This window comes from Channa argus, chromosome 1 (genome assembly GCF_033026475.1).
Source record: "Channa argus isolate prfri chromosome 1, Channa argus male v1.0, whole genome shotgun sequence".
NCBI lineage: Eukaryota > Metazoa > Chordata > Actinopteri > Anabantiformes > Channidae > Channa > Channa argus.
The window spans coordinates 3,037,447-3,046,368 of record NC_090197.1 but is presented as its reverse complement, the minus strand read 5'-3'; the positions used below and the strand labels follow the sequence as shown (position 1 = coordinate 3,046,368).

The 8,922-nt window shown below is 39.0% G+C and overlaps 1 long non-coding RNA gene across 1 annotated transcript; it reads left to right on the top strand.

Moving 5' to 3' along the window:
• Nucleotides 1-2,557: 2,557 nt before the first annotated feature.
• Nucleotides 2,558-7,088, top strand: LOC137100200 (uncharacterized). Its single transcript, XR_010910864.1, has 3 exons — nt 2,558-3,780; nt 5,520-5,641; nt 6,042-7,088. It is a non-coding gene; the product is annotated as an uncharacterized lncRNA (long non-coding RNA).
• Nucleotides 7,089-8,922: the final 1,834 nt, after the last annotated feature.

The following is an 8,922-nucleotide window of genomic DNA, read 5'->3' as shown; positions in this document are numbered from 1 at the left end:
ACTAATAGTGTAACGATAATTTAGATATTTATGCCAAACCTGACACATCAATGAACGGTGGAGGAAGATGGAGCAGATTAGGAAGAACAGTGAAAATCTAAAAGAATGCAGCGTTTCTTTGGGTTCTGTTGCTATGCTGCATATTATGTCTTTAAATAAAAAGACAAACTTATCTATTAGTCATTTTTCAACATATGCTACAGGAGCTCTATTTAGAAAAATGTTTTGTAAAGAAATTAAATGTATGATGCTCATGGCTGTTAAATTAAAAGCTGAAAAAACATGAATTGTTATCATTCTAAATGTTTTTTTAAATTCTATCTATTTAAATATTCTAACTGTTTAGTTGTTGTTTGTTGTTAGAAATTTAGGAAGTGGCCACATTATACTTTAAGCTTTTCTCTGACAATGTGTAATTTATGAAATCTTATTAAATGCTAAAAACACTAATCACCCTTTAAAAAAACAAAAACAAAAACCAACCCAAAAAACTCAAATTTGCCCCCACAAATGGAAATTTAATGTAAAAATGTACGTGCACCTTCAGGTCTTTATGTTTGTGTATAGGCAAGAGAAAGGTTTATAGCCGTGTATTTGACAGTTTAAAGTATTAAAGTTCTCCTGCAACAAGTGTTGTCATGTAGCTTCCTTTTATAGAAAACTTGGGCAGAGTCTATTTCCAAAAATAACTCGTATTGCTAAGAACAGCAGCCACTTCTCATAGTGTGTGAAATGATTACGACACTCTGCTTTAATCCTTTTCAAAAACTTCAAAAGTCTGATCACTGTAATCAGCATGAATACGTTTTTGACACACTTACAGATTTGATGGATTCACCTTTGATGTTTAAAAAACAGTATTTAAAGATTCTCACTGGAATTCTACAGTTTGAAATGTGTGACAGTAAATGAACTTTCTTTGTGTCTCTGTACACTGACGGTAAAACAGTAAAGCTCAGATTGTTTTAAACGTAATGAAGTGAAAAACTGTGAACATGAGCGAGACTTCGTGAACCCAGAAGCCAACCATGAATATAAGGGCAGCTATGGAGATTTAACATGGGCAACACGAACCTGGTTACAGAAACTGGAAAAGTCACAACAGGAACAAAGTTAAACATGGTCTAACAGAGGAAACTGGAAAACTTAACATGAGCATGTGGAAGCTAGGAAGACTGTGGCATGAAGAAACAAAGGAAGCTAAGAAAATTGGGCAAGAGTTAAACAAGAAGGATTAGCAAAACTAGGGTGTGAGAAAACCAGAAGAACCAACTTGGCCCCAGAGTGTGAACAAAGTCCGTTCTTACAGGGAGGAGTAAGTGAGACCATGACCTGATGGACTGGATGGCTAATATCAGCTGAGACTAATTACAACACAAATCAGATGTGTGTGACTTCAGCAACAAACAGAAAACCTTTAATAGTATTGATTAGGAGTTGAGCTTCTTTCGATGTCGGGGATAACAGACTTCTGTTTTATTACACACGGGCACTAAATGCCTGATACTTTGACTTTAGCAAATGCACCGCAGATGCAAAACCCCCGAACCTGTAAACCTGGATGCAGATATAATGTTGATGCTTCAAGGAATCAGGAAGTTTTCTGTAGTCTGCCCCAGGTGCTACAATATAATGCCAATTAAAATGTGCTTTTTGAAAGCTCATGAACTGTAATTTGATGTCTCAGTTGAGAGACTTCGAAAGCCTTGTTGGACTAATAATGGTACTGAAAGCAGCTGAGCTTCAAAATGTTTTGACTTTTAGCTTTTTCCTTGTTTGATAGACGTTTCATCAACATTTCAATCAAAACATATTGAATTGCATTGATCTGTATAAAAGGTTCCGTATAAATACATTTTTGATTGATTTTGATTGATTATGTGACTCAAACAATGTTGATGTTCTGGAGCTTGTGAGGGCAGTGTTCAAGTTTCCAGCATCTGATCCTGGAATGTGCAGCTATTGAGCCACTTCTTTATTATTTAGGACAGTTTCATCATCAGTCACTATAATTTTAGAACGTGACAGATTCCCCCCATGTGACCTTAAGAAGCGTTTCATACAAAATCAAACACCCCTACAGTGGACTGTGCCATTTTCCAGGCAGTGATGTTAATATTTCTTTCTGCTCAATGATGCAGTTGATAACATAAATGTAGAAATCTAGTCCAGAACCAGTAATGACTGCTGGAAGTGGGTTTACACACTTTATCTACAGGAAAGAATAAATATTTTGCAGTTTTTCAGTGGGTTTTAAAGCTCAAGTGCATTGATAATAGAGTCCTCCAGTTGTTTCTACACCCACCATAAAATGAGGTTTTCATCAGACACTAACAAACATGCTAAAAGTATCTGTGGTTGTGGTTTGTTCTGCTTTTTCAGATCAGACTGTGAAACTTGCTGTGGGTAAGTGTTTCTACACATTAAATTATTGTGATGATGGTTATTTTCAGTTTCTAGCCTTCACTTACAAAATCAGATGTTCTTTTTGTGCTGGTTCTGGTCAACAGCTGCAGCTGGAAGTTCTCACACTGATCAAACTTCTCCAGAGCTCCCCCAGATGATCATCTGAACTCCTAATAATAGAAAAAGTCCTCCGGGTGATGTCATCATGGAGGAGTTTTTCAAATAGAACTAGAGAAACATTTTAATATAAGAAGGTCAGAGGAAAGTTGAAAAGCATTATTGCACATTTACATCCTAAACTAAAGCTATAGAGAGCAAGTTAAACATTGGTGAAGTCTGCGTTTAAGAGCCTTCCTGGACATCATGGAGCTTCTGTTAACAACACATCAATATTCATCTTTACAATTATGTTTGTAATGTGTCAAAATGGTTCCATAAGGACTGGACAACATTTTTTACTTGCAGTGACAAGTCATTTTTATCCAGCACCATCATACGTGAGCGAAGTGATGCACATCCGCTGGTTTTGTGTGAGCTCTACCAACCAGAGCCTCACCACAAAACCATGACAGCCTCAGCAAAGTTAGTTGATGTACCTTTACTCGTACTCTGTCTGTAGCAGTGCTGTCTACGCTGAAACAATCCCAAAGTTTTACTGCAGCTCAGTAACTGATCAACATCAACAAGATGTCATCAAATGATTCTGCTAATCAACACAGAAACTTGAGGTATGACCAAAGAGTGGAGGAAGATGCAGGACAGTACGGGAAAGAGAGGTTGGTATCTAGAGTAATGCTGATTTCATCAGAGATACTCAGAATAATTTTCAGTCACAGGAAGGAGGTAAGTGAGAAAATAAGACAAATGTTAGAAACATTACTCTGTGGTACAGTCTGATGTGTGAACACTGAGGTTTCCCTCTCTTCACTTTGGTCGACTCAGCTTTCCAATCAAAGTAGCACCATTAGCCACTTGAAAATTACTCAAGTTGCTCTGTGTGTTTGGTCTCTGTAAGACCACAGACCAAGAATAAGAGAAAGTCTTTGAGATGAGCTGCTCTGTGTCTGGGAGTGATGTGTCTCCTGATGATGGCTGTAATCATGTTCCTGTCCATAAACTGTAAGTAAAAACATCTCTGAGCAGCAAATACTCAACCAGATCCCATGATGCATATTTCTCACAATCTGGTAAAACTGTGTCTGTGAAAAACAATGATGACGTGTTTCTCATTAAAAACACCAGTTGGTGTTAGAATTAATGTCGTTGCTGTGTGAATGCTTTAAATCCACTGAGGAGAAAAAATGGTCTGACGGCAGAAAAGACTGTGAGAGCAGAGAATCATATCTGGTGATTATCAACAGCAAAGAGGAACAGGTGAGAGTGAGAGTGTGTGTGTGTGTGTGTGTGTGTGTGTGTGTGTGTGTGTGTGTGTGTGTGTGTGTGTGTGTGTGTGTGTGTGTGTGTGTGTGTTTCTGATCCACTGATCTCATGACAACAAGATACTTAGTGGCCTTCAAACTTTATTTCTAAGAAACATCTGCTATTTTCATGTGGCTTGAATATTATACTGTAGTAAATTTGACTCCAGTACCATGTTGGTGTACATAGCTAGCTAATCTAGTTCCCATTAAATTTAGAATAGAATTTAAAACCCTGCTTCTTACATATAAAGCTCTGAATGGTCAGGCTCCATCATATATAGAAGATCTCATAGTTCCATATCATCCCAGTAGACCACTTCGCTCTCAGAATGCAGGCCTACTTGTGGTTCCCAGAATTTCCAAAAGTAGAATGGGAGGTAGAGCCTTTAGCTATCAAGCTCCTCTCCTGTGGAACCAGCTCCCAGTTCAGATTCGGGAAGCAGAGACCCTCTCTACTTTTAAGTCTAGGCTTAAAACCTTCCTTTTTAATAAAGCATATAGTTAGTTATAGTTATGCTGCCATAGGCTTAGACTGCTGGGGGACCCACCCCCCAATGCACTGAGCTCCTTTCCTCCTCTTGACCCTCTCTCCTCTCCTCTCACCCCGCAATTGTCACCACTGTATGTCATTAACTCTGTGTGTTCTCTCCCGTAGTTGTCTTTGTCGTCCTCTGTCCCCCTCTCTCTGTCCCTTTCTGCAGGTGTCCCCCGGCATTGAAGCTGTGTATCTTCCAGTGTGCAGCTACTGGTCCTACCAATCTGCCCGATGTTTTGTTGTTGCTTTTTGTTGCTCTGTTCTTTTCTCTCTCCCCTTTCCACTCACCCCAACCGGTCGAGGCAAATGGTTGCTCACCCTGAGCCTGGTTCTGCTGGAGGTTTCTTCCGTTAAAGGGAGTTTTTCTTCTCCACTGTTGCCTATGGCTTGTTCAAGGGGGAATTGTTGGGTTCTCTTTATATATCTTTATAATCTTGACTTTATTCTGTAAAGTGCCCTGAGATTTACATTTACATTTAGTCATTTAGCAGACGCTTTTATCCAAAGCGACTTAAAAGTGAGGTACAAGGCAGCAAGAATCTAAGTCAAGGAGAAAACATCAGAGCAAAGTCCTATCAGAAAAGTGTTCACAGTTCACGAGATACAAGTGCAAGAGAGCAAAAAGTTTTTTTTTTTTTTTTTTTTTTTTTAAAGATTTAAGTTCATAGGAAACAAAGATGACTTTGTTGTGAATTGGCGCTATATAAATAAAGTTGAATTGAATTGAATTGAATATACAGTACTAGTGGTTTTGGTGGGTGTTATGATGTGCACGTATTATGAGTGTAAGCTGAGCGCCACCTGCAGACCACAAACTGTAATCACATGCCATCCCCCAGCACAAAGGACGAGTATCTGCAGTGAGAGTGATGCATTCATGCAGCAGAGACTGATTGTCATCTGTAACTGACTCTTCAGTCAGAACAATAAGATAAGGTCCCCATTTTATTTCTTTTGTGAAAGCAGTATAAAGCTTCCTGTTTTGAACCTGATGGCCAAGAAACAACTGAAACGATGACAGAACTATGCGACGGGCTGAATTTTATCAGGTCGACTGTTTCCGACGAATGTATCAAAGAGAAATATAATGAACTCGTTTTCTTTAAGGTTTTCAAGAAAACCACCGCATTGTTTTTTTGTCTCTTGTTAACTATTAGGATTTAATCACTGACTTTAATAAGAATGAAGAGTCCTGGATTGGTCTACGGACGACAGAGAACAAAACAGCATCTACAGGATATCAATGGGAATGGGTGGATGATTCACCACTGACAGAAACGTAAGAGTTTTTGTTCTTTTGCCATTAGAAGCATAAAACAGTAACATGTTAAACATGATTTGATGTCTTCATCTCCAGTCTGTGATGAGCTGCAGTAACAATGAGTCAGGATTGAAACATGGTTCAAAGCTTTGGTCACAGTTCAGAGGATTGAATGTGTGTGTTGCTCTCTGTATCCTCACACAGAACAAACATGGTGGAAGAAAAACTAGCTTCAACATTTAGACTCAAACTTTCTTGAACTTGATCTCAGCATGAAGGAGCAGCTGCCTCTTCTCTGCTCTTTAGAAAGTGAAGAACAGATGAAGGAAAAAGCTGAATATGATAATTAGTCCCAGGGATGGATTCAGAGAGCAGCTTTCCAACCACTTTTTCAGTCCACTTTTGATTTGTCCCACAGGTTCGGGGCCACAGCAAAGCTGGGAAATGCTACAGGCCTGAATGTTGCATCATGCTGTGATCAACAAGGGAAATGGACACAAAGTAGATACAATGATAATGTTTATAAAAACTGGATCTTTGAGAAGTAGATTTCCTGCTTCCTCTGATGACAGAGACGTGTGTAGTGTTGGGATGAAGCTGTTTGTCAAACTCTGAAATGTTCCTGATCCTCAGAGTCATCTCACATTTGTTGACTTGTTCATTCTGTGTCACATGTTCAATCCTCTTTATTCCATAGATATTGTCCCTCTGTGCTCTATGGTGCAGACAGAGTAGTGGGGTTGGAAGTCATCCACACAACAACTACATGTGGACTTACTAACTCTGTAGTCCCACTAAACTGCTGCAGTCACAGGAAACTGCAGCTTCACTTCGTCTTTACTTGGTTTATTAATGAGCTTGTTTCTGCTAAAACTGATCTAAGCATCGTCTTTAGTTTCTCATCAACCTGGAGTCAGGAAAACAAATTTCATTGAAAAATATGCTCATGTTGAGGAATTCTGCAGGAACAATTGGGAAGAGTTCAGCTTCAGTAGCAGCACAGCAAACACCGTCATGTAAATGCTGCAAATTAAATCTTGAATTAAATCTAAAAGATCTGGGAAACTATCGATTACTCACTGTGTGTGTCAGTAAAGCTGAAATTAGTTTTTTTTCCACTGGCTAAAATACAGCAATGTGAATGTTGTAGCAGCATTTGAAATATCACTGACTGTGAGAACTTGCTGTAGAATAAAGTTCCTTATGAGAGAAAATATAAAAGTGTAGACGTCACATTTCCTGTGTCACAACAACGTCATATGTTGTGTTTCTGTTTGTATTTATAATGTGATCAGATAAAAAAAACTCACCTGTGACTAATGTTTTCGTCTGTATGAATTAAAAGAAGTCTTAGTACAAATATTAATAAGATTTTAGAAGAAAAAGTTTGCTTAGCTTTTTCAAAACAAACAGCTCAATCATTTAATCTCCCAATTACATTTGTGGCAAAGAAGGTTTTCTTCATCATGCGACTTCCTCTTTTTTTCATCATAAATGTATTTAAAGTGTCAGTGGTTGTGGTTTGTTCTGCTGCTACTTCCTTGATGCTCTTTGTTCAAAACTGCCTGACTCAGACACAAACAGACAGTGAAGACTGGTCACAAAGAAGTTCACTTAGTTTTTAGCTCTTTAGTTCATCAACATGTCGACAGAAATTCAAACTGAGTCTGATCTGAGGGTGAAATATATCAGAGGAGAGAGAGAGAACATGGATGTGGAGATGATGGAGGATGGAGATCAGCGTGATGATGTTGGTTTACAACAAGCTGGTGAGTGTGAAGTAATATATTAACAGAACTATTTTTACAATGTACCTCATCATCTATTCCAGTTCCTGTAACTGCAGCTTCACTTTGTTTTTACTTGGCTTATTAATGAGTGTGTTTCTGCTGAAACTGATCTAACAGTTGTTTTCAATTTTCTCTGATCCACTTCGTTGATTCTACAGCAATAAATAAAGTCTGATGTAACTGTTCTAAAACAAGAAGTGTTTCTTTCATGTAGAGATCTACAAAGTAAATACTTGGGTGGTTCAGTAGATGAGCAGTTTTAGATTTAAACATTAATGCCAAGAGCTGGAGCTGATCGCAGCTGATGGAGGACAGATAGATGATCTATGGACACAGATGTCTTCATATTGCCATTGGCAGAGGAGAGGGACAGTGGATAATAATTCTGTGTAGAGTGCAGAGCACTGTGAGACCAGAGTGGTTTAAATCTGGAGTGGAGTCAAAGTGCCAATGGCCGTTTGGTGTAAGATGGCGTTCGTCACACATTTGGTTTCCAAATTGCAGTGAGAGAGACTCAGAACAATAGTGAGCAGAGAGAGATTAACACATTTCCTGTGGGTCTGTGGAGGAGGAAGATGCACAGGAGGCTATTAATAACGTTAATACTCATGCTGACAGAAAAAGTTCCCAACCAAACCTTTAACATTATAATATGTTTATATATTTACAGCTGGGCAGCACGGTGGTAGAGTGGCTAGCGCTGCGGCCTCACAGCTAATATGGTCCCTGGTTTGAATTGGTGACTCTAAATTGCCCCCAGGTGTGAATGGCAGTGTGAACGGTTGCCCATCTGTGCTTGTGTCCCTGAGGTAAAATGGAAACCTGTCCAGGGTGTTTGCCACCTTTCACCCAGTGACACAATAAGGGGCTACAGATAACGGATGCAACGATATTCAAAGCCATCGGTTTCAAGTTTTTGCAAGTTGATCAAGTAAAAACTGGAACACACAGTTTGTGAGGTCAGCGAAAAAAACACAAAGTACAGATACTCATTATATTTAACCAATGCCATCAAATGATGTGATGCATATCCGCTGCTTTCTTGGTGACACTTCCTCTTTGTTCTCTGAGGCAGATAAGAAGTTGATTGCACAGTATATGTGAGTGTATGTACAGAGCACTGTAGGTAGAAGTGTGAGGACATTGAGGTTTTACTGCAGCACGGTAACAAGTCTACATCACCAAGATGTCGTCAAATGTTCCTGCTGATGAACATGTGACGGTGAGATACAACCAAAGAGCGGAGGGAGATGGAGAGGTGTACGAGGAAAAAGAGGTGGTTATCTACGACAACGCAGACTGTGTCAGAGGCCCTCAAGATAATTTCCAGTCACAGGAAGGAGGTAAAACAAATTGACAAATTGTAAAAACTCTTCATACTTTTTAGAACCTGCAGTCAATCAGACATGTGTTAGTGTTTCTACATCCCTACTGCAGTGTGTGTGTGGTAATGTATAGACTATATGTTTCACTAAGTGCAAAGATCAAATATAAGAAAGTCCAGCATGA